The 17498-nt window shown below is 37.8% G+C and overlaps 1 protein-coding gene across 3 annotated transcripts in view; it reads right to left on the bottom strand.

Annotated features, from left to right (window-relative positions):
• bcl2l11 (BCL2 like 11) overlaps positions 1–17498 on the bottom strand; it is a 35824-nt gene that overhangs the window by 5033 nt on the left and 13293 nt on the right. The window lies entirely within an intron of this gene.

Raw genomic sequence — 17498 nt, 5'->3', positions numbered from 1 at the left:
TTTTCCGCAAACAATGTTAATTATTGGCACAAAAAGAAACCACAAACACATTATTAGTGCCACCGCCAAAATATTAGGTCAACGTCCAAACAGCTGCTCAGATGTATAAGGCTAAGAGGGCCGAAGACGATCCCCAAAGCGTCAAAGATTGTCTTTTTTCTATTATTACATGTTATTTATTTGACTCAATTCACACACTGCCTGACCACATCATTTCAAAGGACATTCTGTTCTATCGATAAAAAAAATCCTCAGGCTCACATTAAGACATTTGATCAGCCATGAAAAGTTCTGAGTGTACAGTCCTAAACATCAGATGTTCAAGTGAACACTTCAGGACTGACTATGGCATAAAAAAAATCAAACGGGCATATGTTCTGCATGTTTACATCTACAGGAAGCAGGTAAGTATAGACGTCAAACATCCTGCCGCAGCTCTCTCTTTACCTTTGACTCTCCAGGTGCCAACACGTGTTTGTTGTCCAGCTTTTATAGCTTAGGTTTGTATGAAGGCTACTAATCTTTCTCAGACACCATCTCCCTTTACTTTGTGTACTGTATCTGTTAACAATGCTGTTATTTAAATAATGCTTCTTAAGTTGGATATAGATTGAGACTTGACTTGGACTTGTCCTTTAAAGACTTGGCACTTTACTTGGAATGGGAAAAAAATGTATTTCCTGCTATTTCTTGCTATCACATCAGTTTTAACAAGAGGAACATTGGGCGGATATAAAAGTACAACTGAAACATATTGCTAAGAGGCACACATATTGTTCTAACTTGGATTGCTTCCAGAGGCATGTTTGTCAGGACTACTGCAGTCTGCTTTGGAAACTGAAAATGAAAGGAAACAACACTGTCACGCTTTAATAGCATGCTACATGCACAACAAGCAGGCCAAATCATGTTGTGATTCTTAAAAGTGGAAGGCTTTTATTGGGGGCCCTATTGGGGGCCCCATGTCGTCAACATGTTAGAGGGGGTGAATCATCCAGATATGCATTTATTGTTTCTGTTAATTTTGGCAAGTGGAAATAATAAACTTCTCATGTTGCAACCTGGAGTTTTGTATTACACGAATGGCAAATCAGTGTTTCCGTGATGAGAAGGAGTCGTGCTAAAAGGTGCAGGAACACCTGGGTGAAGAACTATTGGCAGCCTCTGATGACAAGTAGTTACTGTGAATAGCAATAAATAAACAAAGCTAAGAAAATACTGATAAGACATGTTGAGAGATTACAGTTTATTTAGGAGAAAAGCCGATGTCTATCCGGAAAATGACTTTAGAAAACAGAAAAAAATGAACGTCTGAGTTTCCAAATTGACATCAGCAGTTCGGAGGCTGCTGAGGAAAGAAAATAAATATCTCTATTGCTTTTCTACTGGATTGAACAGAAGCTCTATGAGCGGCAAAAACAGAAATGAGAGATTTTAAACTCAATATTTATTTAAGTTTCACATCAGATCGTTCTATATTAGGCAGCTCTTCTCAGCAATTCACTCTTAAAACATTTGTTCAAACAATTAACTTAAAACCATGTGCTATTGTTCTTTATTTTGGGGCTGTTAGTAAACATTTTACTCACAAAGTGTTTCCCACTTGTTTTCCCCCGACTGCTCCGCAACCCCTCTATGGTGATTCACAGAAACTTGGCTGTATTTACACCCAAACAGTGTTTTTTTTCTTTCTATTGCTGCTTGTTGACAGCTCTGTGCTTTGGACTTGGTTCATCGCTCAGCAGCAGATTCTCCATTACAACAGATCTGCCTGAGTAATAAGAGAAATAAAAATTTCTTCTGGGTTTATACACACCGGGAGGATTTCTATCAAACATTTTTCAGAAACAGTATGGTTCCTGTTGATAAAAAAGAGGATATCCACCATGCAAAGTACAGGATAGTTTTAATTTCACCAACTGGAAACAGATATTTCCAGTTTTGATTTATTACCACTTTGGTGGTTTAGTGCAAACAAATAGTTTTGCTAATATGTTGGTGGACGTCTGAAAGTAAGAATTGCTTTCCTTTTCAAAGCTGTTTCTTTAGGGTTAATGGACTTTTAGCTGACTCACAAAACCACTTTGAAGGAATGACAGTAAAAAGCTAAGCCTACACTGTACCTCTAAGGTGACACTGCCTTAGATAAACTCACACTGTTTTTCTCATTCTAATAGATACAACTTCAGGAAAACCTTTTTTTGCTGCAACAAGGTCATTTACAGTAATATAAGAATTTTTCTTTTTTGAAGCAGCTGTACCCAGTTTTTTTTCTATCCCCATTTCAAGCCTTACAACCTAAGTTGGCATTCAGCTGACAAAATGCGGCCTGTCCGGAAGGACTTTACAATTCTACCCAGTCAATGGCTGGCAGAGAATAAATTTCCAGCCTCGGGGCAAGACTTCACTCTGAAAAACAGGATCTTTTCGGATGAAAGTAAGAGAGGCATATCAAAGCCGGTGTGGTGAGCCAGAAACCACAGAAAAGCTTATTGCCAGCAGAGGAAACAGGTGAGGGGAAGACTATTTAACCCTACATTTGAAACACGGTCTGGTTCTAATTTCACTTCTCACTTGGATCCAAGTCAAACACACTGCTCACAGATGACTAAGTAAACTTAAATAAAGAAAGTGCTCCTGACTGACAAAGAACCAGCTTTGCATTCAAACGTATTATTATAAAGATGAGTGACAAATCAAAGACAAATCTGTATTTTTGACTTCTATACAGAGGGAATCTTGTACCATTTTTAAGTGAAGCATTTTTTTCTGATTTAGTTTAAGGAATAGGATTTTTTTTTTCCATCAAAGTAGTGGGCATGCCTAACCTGGACTGGTATTACAAACATTTCTTTACTGGTGCAATAAAGCAACCGCCTTGGGTTTTGACAAGCAAAGAGGTGGAACCACTTATTTTAACCACTTTAAATGTCCAGTTAGGGTGTGAAGATTTATCAGTTTTATTTTGATTATTTGTAGAGAATATGTTCTCTGAATGACAGTTAAGCTACACAAATCTCACAATTAATTTCTGGATATCTGAATTTATTAACGTTGGTATAATCAACATGGATACTCCACAGTCATGATCAGCTAATATCTGAAAACTGGAGTTAAACACAGTGTTGTGTGTGTGTGTGTGTGTGGTGGAACATTTTGATTGGCAGTCTCCATAAACCTTCCTGAGAACACGGTTCTTTCTTTCTTCTGGCCCTGAACCAGTTTACCAGTTATAGAGACACTGCCTCCAGTGGTGGAAACATAAAATACAGCTACTGAGCAAACAATAGCTTCAGTTTTAGCACTACACTCTGTCTTTCCAATCATTTGTATTAAATCCATTTCCGCTGATTTGGGTTTGTAAAAGATGTCCAAAGTATAACAGTGAAGTAGACTTTGTCAAAACACGTTTCTGAATTATGAGACTTGGGGAAGGATAACGCAAAACTTTATGCAAATGGACTCTGACAGGAACATAAAGGTGGAAGCAGTCTGTCACAATTGTTATGATTCCAAGAAACTGAAGTACACTTTATCTCTGTACATATTTTACATACCATTACATAATTACCCTATGATGTAATAGCAATAAATAGAGAAATAAAAAACTTTTGTTTTGCCATACAAATGGCAAAACAGACAATGTTAATAAAGATTTTTGGTACATATCCTGGTCACTATTCGGTATGTTTTTGATATGACTCAATGCAGCATGTGCAGCTGTTGGGAAAATCCTCTCATCAATGAACCTTCTTCAGACTTGTATCTCAAACAATGTGCAAGTTTGGACTCGTACAGGAGGGCATTTGGACGTTAGCTGATTTTTCTACAGTACCAATGATGTTTACATTTGGCTTGACTGTGTCTCAGGTGACTAATTAGGATAAGTACACTATGCATCTCATTGCTGTTGAAAGATGTGTTCACTAGCTATGTTTCTGTCCAATTGTTGTGCAAATTTTGAGTGGACTTTTAAAATGTCACAAAAAAGGAAAGGAAAAAGAGAAAATGTGAATTAGGGCATTTCCATCTACAGGTTTGGAGCAAATCAACCAGGCTACACAAAGCATGATTTCATCAGATGTTGGCGCTACTGAAATAAACAAGATGTGGAGGTTGCAAGCTAGCATAGCATGGACCATCCATCCCAGAAAAGTGGAGTGACCCTTCCCGTCCATACTGGAGGTTTAGATCTCGAAACGTTTCTGAGTTTCGTGCCTCTGGTAAGGCACGGACCCACTTGTGGACTGAAGTGTTTGCTGCGTCAGAAATTATTCAGCGAATGTGTTTAACAGCTCTTTTTCAGACAAGAGCTGTTTTCTGAAAAAGAGAAAAAAAGTGTTTTGTTTTTTTTCCAAAATCCTTTTTTTTTTTTTTGAAGCATTGAGAAAGTTACTTCAAATGTTGCTCTTTCACCTTTTCTGATGTAATACTTCAAAACATGCACACAAAAACACTGATGGAAAAACAGCTGCTGACATATAGTTTTGGTGCAGCCCACCGTTTTCCCACTACTGAACCTGCCTGAGAAACTTTGATGTTCTCCTGCAGCTGCCTGAGAAAGTGAACTTCCAGTTATCACAGGAACTTAAAGTTAGTGATAACGGGAAGTTCATTCTGCTTTGTTTTGATGTCACATTTTAAAGTTGTGCCACAAAACTTTGCATTGTGCACTTAGCTCTTCGGGTATAAATGCTCAGGTATAAAACAGTGCTGAATTCATTCGTTACCTACGTCATATAATGACTGGAGTAGTTTTACTGCAATTGGGACAGTGTAGATTTGATTCCAGTGTTCTTTTGTCACATGTCAATGTGCTCCCAATTAAGGTACTAAATGCTCTGACACACTGTACGTATTCTGTGAGCAGCGCACAATCCTCTCATACTCTCTGTGGATGGTTGAGCATACTGATTCTTGTGGCAAATTCCTTCAATTGCCACACTTGATAGATACTAGCAAGTTTTATGAGCTAAAAAAAAAACAAGAACTACATCAAGCCAACTGCGCCTCAATCGTAGGCACAGCTGACTACTTCTTCAAAGAGGTAGTTAGTCATGGCCAAATTCTCTCCACACACATCTGCTGAGTAAAAGCATAGTTACAGCTTAGCAGCCAACAAGCAGTGCAAGTGGTGCTTGCCTAGCAGGAAGAGCACAAAAGGTCTGGAAGTAGGCTACTTCTGTTTTCACATGCATGTGCATAGTTGCAAATCAACAGACTGTTTCACAAAACATGACATATGATTCTAAAAATACCTAAAATTAACATTGAAAGGACAAGTTTTGTAGCTGAATCAGTAGATATTTACATAATACTAGTAATGATTTTTTTTCTATCAGTTCTTTCACTACCAATTGTGGAACACAGGCAGATTTCATTTGCAGCAACATCCACTGTTTAAAGCAGGAACTGCAGCGAACGCCACGCACCTCAAGCGATAATATCAATATCAATATCAAAATCAAGAGGGCAATCTTAATTTCAAAATTCTCTTGAGATACCTGGTATGTGAAGATAGTAAAATTGACTTTACTGCTAAGAGCAGCAAGAGTGGCTCTCTTGCTCTGTGGCTAAGTACAGAGAAGAGCTGAAGCACTCAACGCCCCACCACTGACAAGAAGCAAAGGTCCAAATGCCGCATATTGGCTGGTTTTGACCCATCTTGGTTTTTAAAGGGGAAATGCTTCCCTCTGGCTGAACAAAGCTGATCTTTGTTTGATAGGTTATTTAACTGAATAGGTTGGATATCTGAGTAAGTAGGGAGAAACATAAAGTTGGGCTTAGCAGCTTCTTCAGTTCAACCAATAACAATGATAGCAAAGAAGCAAAGTGCAGAAATAGAAGCTTTCTTGTTCTGGACTATGTGCACTATCATCCGTAAATATCACCCCAAACTCAGTTTTACTGTGTAGGACTTCCCACCATAGATGAAGAAATGAAGCACATCTGCACAAGCACTTTATTTTGACAGGACATGTGATACTTTTCCTTCTTTCAGGGTATATTTTCCTTCATATCATCGCCTTAGGGAACCTTCAAATCTTTCAAGTCAACATTTAAGGGAACTCCATGGGAGCAAATACCCAACTACAGACACAGACTCAGTACTTTAATGCTGACTTGTCCCTAGCTGACCAACTAGACCTGTTGTTTTTGGCAGAAAAAGGAAGAGTAAAGTTTTAACTTGATTGGAGTTTATTTTAGGAATTTTATTTCATTTCTGCAACCATAATGTCTGCCATCTTCATACATGAGAATTTCTGTCAGAGCAGAAGCTCGAGTGAACACTTATTAAGTCAGCCTCTGCACACAAGTCTTTTAAAAAAAGAGGGCTACCTTTGATTGCGGAGAGAAAACACGGCTTTCTGTTTATTATCAAAAGTTTCAGTTTTACTACAAGAAAAAAGAAATCTTGCGGTGTGTAAATACCGAAAGTTGTATTGGAAACTCTAACAATATTGTCATTACAGGTAATTAGCTTGCAGCAGTGTTAATCGTTGCAAAATGACTTATCTATCACGAAATCCACTGTGGAAGACATAAACAAGGCTTGCGGGTTTTCTTGGCAGAGTTTTTGGAACCCGTTCTTCACCTCATCGACCACAGCAATGACTTGACACTAAAGACGGTTGAACTGCAGAATACTGAAACCTTGTTTCAATACTGCATGGCTGCTACTTTACTTTACGATGTGTCGTTCTAAATCTATTGGAACATTACATTTCTATATCTTGAACTCCTTCATTTTGTTATGTGGTAGGCAATTTCCTGGAAAACAGTTCATATCTTAGTCAGTTGTTTTGTCGAGATAAAGACTAATTTTGCATTCAATGACATACTTTTCTTATTTTTAAATGTGTAGGGCAGCATAGTTAACCAGCAGACTGATGTTGAATAATTATTCCAGAAATGTCTTTCTTTAAAGCTCTTGGAGTCATATTAGAAGGCATAATAAAAATTTTCTGGTGATCTTTTGGAGGCAAAAAGCCCACAGCATCATGCCACAATACCTAAAAGTGAAATTATCAACAAATCATCCGCAATCTTAGCTCTGCTGAAAAAAAAACCCAGTTACAGTTAGTCCCAACTACAATTAGCAAACACCACTTGTTGCATCTGTGGTGGTTGGGCAGAAATTGATTTTTCTCTGGCTGCCTACTCTATAGTCAGCTGGGATGCAGAGAGCACCTAATAGTTGTTATGGAGACTTTGTGGCCCCACTCTTCGCTCCAAAGTTGTATTGTATATTATTTTTAACCTTCATTACTTAAATGACGTCTTCTTTTCTTTCCTGTGGTTCTTGCATAAACGGCACCCTGAGCGAGCCCATCCATACCCCAGCCAATCAAAATGGAGAAATCTTTCAAATTTGGAGGTGCTGTACGATGCAGTGCAATACAACCTCAGATCGATTTTCAGTAGCAAACAGGAGGCTCCAACTCACATGCAAAAGCAATTTAAAAAAAAACTTGTTCAAGGTGGAACTGATCATTTGTATTTTTTTAATCATGTGCTTGTGCACCCCCTTTCTAATGCCACCCTGATCAACTGCCCATGTACTGTAACTGATAACATAATTATTTCAGCTAAAAAGTGTTCAAATTCTCAGTTTTGTTTTAGCTTTCTGAACACAAATAGATTAGCTATTAGCAATTGAAAAATATTGATTTAATGTTACTCCTGCATCTTAGAATCAAATGTAAAAACAGAAAATGTACTGCTAAGGTCGGAATAAAGATTAGACGCAAATTTATTAGAAACAAATCCTTATTTTTTAATCTTGTGCTTTAATCCAAATAAAAACAGTGATGTCTGGAGAGCTGAGGATACAAATCATACACTATACTGTAGCTAACAATAGGGCTGATGAGTTATCTTGATAAATGGTAATACATCACAGTCAGAGTGAAGGGTTGGATTTTCACCACAACTAGAAACAGATGTGCTGCTCAGCTGACAAACTGCAGGCTGAGTGTGGGATTTCAAGCCAAAACATGCAACAAAAACGATCTCCAGGGACATAACTTAAGAGACTATAGAAACACATTATAAACACTTGCACATACAAACACCAACAGCTGACTATTTAAGTTTCCTAACGTGCAAGAGTGGCTAACGTTCATGTTTTAATCAGTTTTATGACGGGGCGAAAAGGTGCACCACAAGGAAAAGGGTCTAATCTTCCTGGACCTTACTGTTGCTTCGCCACTGTTAGCAATTATAACTATCTCTATGTTAGAGGATGGAGTAAATTAGCATGCCTCCCTATTGGTTAAAACTTGTATATTATTTCAAGGTGTCAAAGCAAGAACAAACATCTTTGTCCTGTTGTCTTTCCAGTGGCGTACCCCTAGGCTCAATGCTCAGACACTTTCTTTTTGAAATGTACTCTACTTGATATATATACAAACATACATCCTACTCTTTTGACACTGGGAAAAACAAACAAACAAACTACCACATTGCTGACTTCACCACTGCTTCTCCACTTCAGATAAACTCTTGAAGCAGCTCCACTATCACTGTCACATGACTAAACAAATACCACATGACCAGCCTCCTTCCCTCATCCTCCAGAAACAAACAGCAACTGGATGTAAATAAACATTGGTTGGTAATATCGGCCCAGTTTTATCTATCAGACCGATACTGATGTGTTAAAAAAATGACTATCCACTGAAATATATGGTCAGCCCTAAAACAAATACCTATCTTTGAACATGTTTCTTTTCATTTTTTAACACACAAAATTGAAAGAAATACATTGACATTGGTTTGTACTGCTAGTAGGAGTAAGCACCATAACAATGAACAATAAGTAGTGTTTTCTGACTCGTAACTAGAACGGTCCGAGCTAGGGTGTGACATGTTTCCCATTTCAAAGCTCTGACTTCAGAGAAAAACCAAATGAAACATAATCATTTAATCACTTGCCAAAACAATAACCAATATAAACTTATTAAAGTCTATAGTACATACTATATTGACTTATTATAGTCCTGATGGGCTCGCTTGTTTGCTTTGTATTTATATAGATTTGGGATTTAATGCATGATTTGAGGTTTCTTTCTGTACAAAATCTTTAATGCAATAAATTCTTCATTGCTTCACATAATATTGCTTGCTGAATGGTTAATTATAACCTTTTATTTCTGAATTTCAGCAGAGGAGGACAAATCTCCATTGCAGTAAATCCTAACTTTCACAGCTTGCCTTCTTGCTCTTCTTCTTGTGTCGCTCTTTTCACAGTGGAAACATTGAGTCAGCCAAAAAGCTCATGTGATTTTATTTGGTTACCACAACTTACTATGCTGCCTCTTAAAAATAGCTCTCAAAACAAAGCTACACTTACAAGAACACAGACACACACACACACCACATTACGGGACTCTGGCTTTGTTATATTCCTTCTCTGCCTTCCTTACTCTTAATTTCTTTCTGCCACAATGCATACCTCCAAATGTTCAAAAGGTTTTTTAAATGATATATTTGCTGCAAGACCTCCAAGCAAAATTTAAACACAAAACTTGCAGTCTCTCAGAGTGTCATGTGTGCGCTCCCTGGCTTGTGGCTGCCAATTATCTTTTTACATGCAAGCCAGCAAAACACAAGCACTCTCAAACATGCACTGATTTAGAAATTGCATGCAAAGTCAGTGTGCAGTGTGCAACAATATGTCTTTACAGTTTGTTTTCTTTGTGGGAGCCACTGAATAAATGTAGCATTATAGCTCAGCAACAACTTTTGGCTGAACCAAAACAATATTAAAGATCCAACAACTAAGTGAAACAACAACTGTAAAACGCAAACAACAATCATTTGGTCAGACTGGTGTCATTGCCATAACTTTCTGATGTGGTGGTTATAGGAGTAACATGTTTCTTTTTTCTTTGCTTTAAGGCAATCGATATGCAGGATAACGGTATTTTGGATTCTCAGGAAGTACTGATATGTACTGGCACTGAAACGGGTCTCACAGCTCTAACTGTGTTTTTAGGCTGCTACATTTCTGTAAGGCAGCTGGCCTAAAAACAAAAAGAAGTGCTAGTGATGTCAAAACTTCCCATCTGTGTCGTACCATCTCTTTCTGGGTCAAGATTATTATGTTCGGAAACCAGTTATCTCTATTTTCCAGCTCAAATTTGTCTGAACTTTGTTTGGTTCTTTAGAATCAGTTCCTTCATTTTCTGAAGTTTTTTAGACAAATTTTTAAACATCTATTTGTCCAGTTGCAGCATATATATACAGGTATATGTATATATATTTATCTATCTATCTATATATCTATATATATATATATCTATTTATATATATATAGATATATACTGCTCAAAAAAATAAAGGGAACACTTTAAGTGTTAAACACCTGTTTAAGTGTTCCCTTTATTTTTTTGAGCAGTGTATATATATATATATATATATATATATATATATATATATATATATATATATATATACGTATATACAGTATGTGTGTGTGGGGGGGGTATGTGTGTGTGACTTAAAATAAATTTTACTTCTTGATTTTACATCTTGAAATTGGGCCACTGTCTCTAACTCCTGCTCTTTTTGAAACACACATAACATCACTCCTCTACCAACCCTTTAACAGCGTTTTTACCAGCAATTCACTGAGAAGTAGCTTGTATAATGAACTACCCATCTGATGCCAGCTATGCTGGTGGTCCACCAGGTCCACCCACCTGGTGGGTAGTCTACCAGGTGTTTGCTAAATGCTGCTGGCTAGTCTGAAGGAGCTGAGGGGTGACATTGTTGGGGAGGCATCTCTGTGAGGCAGAAGCTCAGAAACTTGGAAACTGCAGCTTCGAGGAGGAGTTGCACTTTGAAGGAGACGCTATGTTCAACCAGGTGTTTTTGTCCAGCCCATTCTCACTCCCTACTCGTCATATATTTACGCATCGGACGGTCCGTCCTCGTCGCATATTGACGCGCAGGGTACCCTTTTGCGTCAATATGTGACGCGAGGTGTTTTACCCTATGCCTTACCGTAATTTTTGCCCTAAACCTAACCAAATCGTCGGGTTTTGAAGTGTCGGCAGCGGTTGCGAGAACCCTTCGCTTCAATAATCCACGTAAAACATGTGACCTACCCAAACCGTCAACATGTGACGCTGAAGGACCCTGCCCAAGTCGTCACATATTGACGCAAAGGGGGTACCCTTCACGTCAATATGTGACGCATGGTCAGAAATCGTCCCATCTCGTCAATATATGACGAGTTGGGAGTGAGAATGTGTTGTTTTGTCAAGTTGATTGGTTACCATGGAGATTGAAGGATTTCCTAAACATACATCAAAGAATCAAAGAAACACTCCAGGTACTATGTTGCTGAGGGAATAACATTATAACAAAGATGTAAAACTCAGAAATGTCAATTTTACATAACGCTGCGCCTTTAAGCACAGCTGCCCAAATAGCAACAATTTGTGAGACCTTGAGACCTTCTCTAAAAACACTTATTATTGCCCATTTTATAGTTCATAGAATATGCATTATTATGTGTAGTAGAAACAGTCTTGGCAACACCCCAGTAGCTACCTTGTTCCTTATTTCTGCTCTTACAGTCAATCAGCGCCAAAAAAAGAATGGCGCTCTTGGATTGACTGCTTTGCAAAGTGCACTGATGTCAGATAGCATCGAGGTATCTCAGCTTCCAAAACTGCATTTTTTTTTTTTTTCAAATAATTTAGATGTGCTCTACAGACAAATCTGCTAGTAGGTGACTTTGTAAATATTGGGACTGGGGATTCACTGTAATTCAGCTGCCAAGGTGGAGGAGGGGTTGGAGAGAAGCACCTGGAAGCAGCAGGCAGCAGAAGTAAACAGAGGTTCTGAAGCTTAAACACACTACCCAAAACATTTGGGTGTGCTTGATATATCCTGTAGTGTAAATAAAAAACTGCAAGGATTTTACAATCTTAAATGTGTTGTGAAATATACTTGCTATACTCCAGATTCAATAACTAGCAGTGGGAGACTAGCTGAATACTTTGACATTTAGGGGCACATGCACGAGACTCGCTTTGCAGAAACCGGACTAATGAAAACTTTCAGTCAGAAAATGATTCCTGTTCTCCTGTTTTCTATTTTCTTTTTTTACTACAAACCTTCCTTGAGTTACACAAATGGTTTTATCCAACACAACGAATCAACAACACAATCTTTCAACTAGCCACGCTCCAATCAGGCTCAACACCAAACCTGAGCTGAACTGCACAGGTTAATGAAAACGATAAGGTAGGGGTAAAATATCCTGTCTTTTTTTTCCCGCTATTTTTCCTTCAACACACTCTGAAACACAGAGAATGACATAAGCAGCCAAAAAATCACACTCTACTGGTCCACAATATTTCTGAGGGTTATTTCTGCCTTCAGGACAAAGGGTTTCACCTCTTAGTGACAGATGACGGATCATGCATTTGGAGTTAGTATGTGTGTGCCTCTGCGTTTGCAGGGGTGGGTGCGCGTGTGTGCGTGGGCGTGTTCGTGTTTGGTCAGGATAATTAGACCTTGTGCTCTCCTCCCTGAGAGTTCTCTAACCACAGGTTTGAGGCGTAATGAAACTACACAGTCACGGACACCAGGCTGACACACCACACAGAAATGGGCACGTACATCGTACTGAGCACATTCACAGATGTCTCAAAACAAACACACACCAACAATCATGCATGCGCTGTGTAAATGTTTAACCGAGACACCGATACAGAGAGATTCTGGAAGAGATGAGGACAAAGAAACAAGAGCGAATTTAAAAGTACAGAATGTATTATTTTTTTATGCAAAAAAAAAAAAAAAGATCACTAAGATTTTATTAATCATGTGTTTTAGAGTTCTAGTTACCTCTCTGGCACAAAATGGATGTGATGCAACGCCGTGTGGCTGAATTAGTGTATTTACAGATAATGAGTCAAAATCCTCCATAGCCATATGCAGCCTTCGCTCCCCGCTGGCTTCCAAGCACTGAACCTGAAATAAGCTCTTTTGTCAACAGTACAGGCACAGGAGGCTAACTCTTTATAGAAAACCTAACAATGGGAAAACGTGGTGAAGTAGTTCAAGAAATTGTACCATAAAACATCCTTAGGTGTGCTTCAATGTTTAATGTAGTTTTTCCACTTTACATATTGTGTGGAGACAATTATTGTGTTTTTAGACACATTAGTTACATTTTTAAACAAGAAAATGTGAAGGCTGTTTAGATGTCTGCTGTCATTTCCTCCAAATATTGCATTTCTTTTGACCTCGTCTTTCGCCACCAAAGAAATAAACTCTATTATGACGGTGTAGCAAAACAGAAAGTATAATCTTTACAACAATCCATCCTTGGATTTAGTAAACTTTCCATAAAAGTAATGCATTGTGAATTAAAAAGAAATCAGATCACTCTCTAGAATCAGACAAACGATAACAAATTTTACTGGACAATAAATTGACCCCAGAAGTTATCGCGATAAACAATAACATTATTGCTTTGAGACAACATTCAAGAACTATAACGGTCAAGGCATAATAATGCAAGAACACATTCTCAAAGATTAATAAACTTTCTTTAAATTTCAGTGAACATTTAACACTGGTACTAGAAGACATTTTAAATATGCAAAATAAACAACAGAAAAAAACAAATAAAATGAATTATGACGTCTCTTTAAACAAAACTGTCCTTCACAAAAAAAAAGGTAGTTAAGACCAAAACACCAGTTTGAAGACTTTTATCATCCAGTTTTTGGTAGAAAGAGAACAAACGATAAATAAATCATGCAAATGAAAATTATTTAACTTGTTCTAATTTATCATGCGATTAATTGATTTATTACTTATTGTGACAGGCCTACAAACATATTATTGGTTTGTTGATTCTTATTTTACTTTTCTGACAGAAAATAAGTAAAATAATAGGGGAAAATAGCTCATTTTTTGTCCCACAGTCCTGCCAAAGTTGCCGTATCTGTTCAGCCTTCCTGTTATCTGCTGAAGTCTTATTCTTTCTCACTCTTTCTGTCTTTGTCTTTCTTTTTAAACACACGACAGTGAAAATAGTTAACATTGAGTCTTTTTCATTTCACTTGTTAAGTACCTCCATAACAAACAGTGTTAACATCAATGAGACCGGCTATGGTGCTTTCACTGACCTGAAAAAGATGGAACGTTTTGAGTTTCCAGCTGTCAGAGCTGCTGAGAATTGCGTTGATTTCTTGGTGCATCACAATAAATAAAAACATTCTGAAATGTCCTTATTACTAAAAATCAGAAAAAAATATTAATGCACGTAGGAGGCATGGTCTTGTTGTCAATGGGAATAGGAATATAATTTTATAGCTTCACTGTTTTTCTGCCTTTCCTAAAACATAAAAAGGCCCTATGATTAGATCGTCCAAAACAGACGAAAACCTGCTTACAAAATGTGTTGTAAAATAGGAATTGCTTTGTTACAAAGGAAAAATATAGGAAACTGAGGATCACTGTTGAAAAGAACAGTGGAAAAACATCCCATATTCACTTGTCTAACTCATCAGCACAAGGGCCAGATATGAATCAGTCAATGTGATGGGCCTGCTCAGTTCATTGGGATTGCCTAAGTTTTTCAGATGAGCCTATTTTTCTTTCATATTTCTTCACTGCTCAGGTCAGGCTACCAAGAGTACGACCTCTTCTGTGACTGAGTTCACACAAGAAATTGTGACTCACCTTAAGTCAAGTGATACTTGGGAAAACCATAGAGATTTTACTGGCTTTAAGATGACCGTGACTCATGCTGTCACGGGTTTATAGCCTATGAAGATTGCTCAGTGATTAAGTAATATTTGTGGTATAGCTGTTTAAGAGGTCAAAACCTGAAGAAGGTCACGGAACGGCTTGTGGTTTGCAACATCCAGATGGGGAAGAATGTAGTCTGCAGTTTAAAGCAGAGCTTGGTTCACATCTTTTCATCCTACTTTGCTTCAGAAGTGCAGGATCCAATCAAAGGTAGAGCTGTCTTTTTCTTCAAATTTAAACCAAATCCTTTGGGAGTGAATGTAACTGAACATGTCATAGCTAAATAATTGAAAGCTTCAATCAAATTTACATTTATAAAGGTTGCATTACCTAGCGAGTGATTAAAAGTGATCAGCCTGAAACGTGCTGTACAATAGCGGTTTGTCAAACGATGTGTAACTTTGCCTGCCAGAAAACAAGGAACGAGTCTCCTTGTTCCGCTTTCTTATCTGTGCCTCTTCATTGTTCTACAGCAAGAACGAGCACACATGCGTGCGCATACTCCAGATAACTCTGCAGCCATGTTCAAATTAGGTTCGCCACAAAGACAAGCGCGCACGCACGCATACATACACACTTCAGATTTTTTTCCCCCAACTTGCTTAATGTGACTAGGTGCTGACTCACGTTCAGTCACCCTTCTGCCTGCGTTTGATGACCATTTGAATCACAGCAGTGAGGTTAACAAGCAGCCAGGCCTTACGTGTCTCTTATCACGTACCAAACATCAGTCCAGGGAATCCTCCACATAAGGATCACATTACATTCCTCCTGATGTTAGCGCACTAAGTGGTGATATAAAATGTGCTACTGAGCATTGTGTTTTAAGTTGTAATGCTTGAAAACAGGACAAACTGATAGGGACTAGCAGATAAGAAAAGATTCAGTTTTACATTGGTTGGAAGTAGGTTTCAAAGCCCTTATACCCTTTAATGTAGAAATCAGGCACTAATGTAGACCCTAATAGGTCTACATTAAAGATTCAACAACAGAATCAACATTTATTTTTCAAAATAAAGCGAACAAGTACTGTTCAAAATAAAAGCACCAATATTCCAAAATTCAATTCCGTGTCAAACCCACAGATTTTAAATTATCTTTAGCTGCATTTCCTTTGACCATGTAATTCCAAAAATTTTGAAAGAAAAAAAAAAACTCATAAAACAACTCATGGCAACACTTTCTTTGAGTCATGTGATCAACGACCGGATGTTACTACTGACGAAACACAAAGAAGACAGCAGGAAGTGGTAGGAGGATGTTGTCACTGCAAGTTTTTTAAAGACTTATCGCGAGAACAACCTTATTCATGAGTGATCTTAATTGCGTTTCTTATGCTGTGGAAACACTGCAGTTGCTAAATTGTGGGGGTGGTTTTGACATTAGTGGAATATCGACAAAGTTTTGCACACATTTGTAAAGGATACACAAGTAGTGTCACCAGACAAGGCCTTTCAAACTAAACCTTGTTTTTTCAAATTAAAATTCTACTTATTTCAAGGTTGTGTAATTTTACATGAGATTCCTAATGCCTGCTGGGATTTGCGACTCAAAACCAATGTATGCAGCCGAAAGAAAGAACAGAAAGAAAGAAAAAAGAATGATGGAGTTGTACAGTGTGCACCAGGTGAGAGGTTTTATTCAAATTTCTTCTTTCTTCAGGGTTTTTTCCCATTTCAGACTTTTCTTTTCTTTTTTTGGTGGAAAAAATATTCTTCATCCTTACTATTGATATGCAACTGGAAAGTGCATCAGTTGATATGCAACTGGAAAGTGCATCAACCATCACCATTGATTAGATTTAACTCCACTGAAATGATAAATGATTATTTAACGCCTCAAACAGGCAACCCAACCAATAATGCACAAAATAGGTCACTGGGTTTTATTTCTTGTGCCTTCACATATATTGCATGTAGAATTTGTTTGTAGACAAACTGCTACAAACACAAGCCAACATTATGAATATGGGCCATAGAAATATGAGTTCTGCTGGTGTAAATAGAGGCTACAGAAAGGCAACTTAAAAAGCATAAAGTATCTTCAAAACAATACCCCATTTTCTACTAATAATCCTGGAAAATATCTTTAAATACTGGAGCCTATATTTTTTTGTAATTCTAACAATACATTCTGTTAATATTATAATTATAAAAGCATAAAGAAAGAGCATTGACTATTTTTGATGTTTTTTGGGAGGATTCTACAAGTGGTGCGACTAAGAAAAACATCTAACGGGTTAATTCTCCTGATGCTGCTCATTACCAAATCAGGCACTAAACAAAATGGGTGGAAGCACATTTGTGATGCATCAAACTGCTGAGATGCAGACTTGAAGCTTTCTAGATGTTAAGCTTCTGACACTAAGGGAGATTTTTAAGCTCTTCGGAGGGATATAAAACTCCCGTCATGCATTTTCCTGACTTTTACTTTTCAGCTCACTACACTCATGAGATTAAAGTTAATTTAAATGAGCACAGACTCTTCTTCCCCTTCATCTCTGCATTTTCCAGTTTGCTAGTCTGCCCTTTGACAGTAAGTAAATCTCTGATGATGCAACATGCAGAAACGTTGCCAAGGAATCAGAAGCCAAGAGGAAATCGAGTCTTACTGCGGTTATTCAAATTTACAACAGGGTCTATTCAGTGGTTATATGCTCCCTGTGATAATGTAATCATGTCTTCAGGGAAGTAATTGTGAGGCTAATGCAACTG

The sequence above is a fragment of the Xiphophorus couchianus genome, chromosome 22, assembly GCF_001444195.1.
Source record: "Xiphophorus couchianus chromosome 22, X_couchianus-1.0, whole genome shotgun sequence".
NCBI lineage: Eukaryota > Metazoa > Chordata > Actinopteri > Cyprinodontiformes > Poeciliidae > Xiphophorus > Xiphophorus couchianus.
Note: the sequence above shows the minus strand (reverse complement) of the source record. Positions and strands in the feature narration are given on the sequence as shown.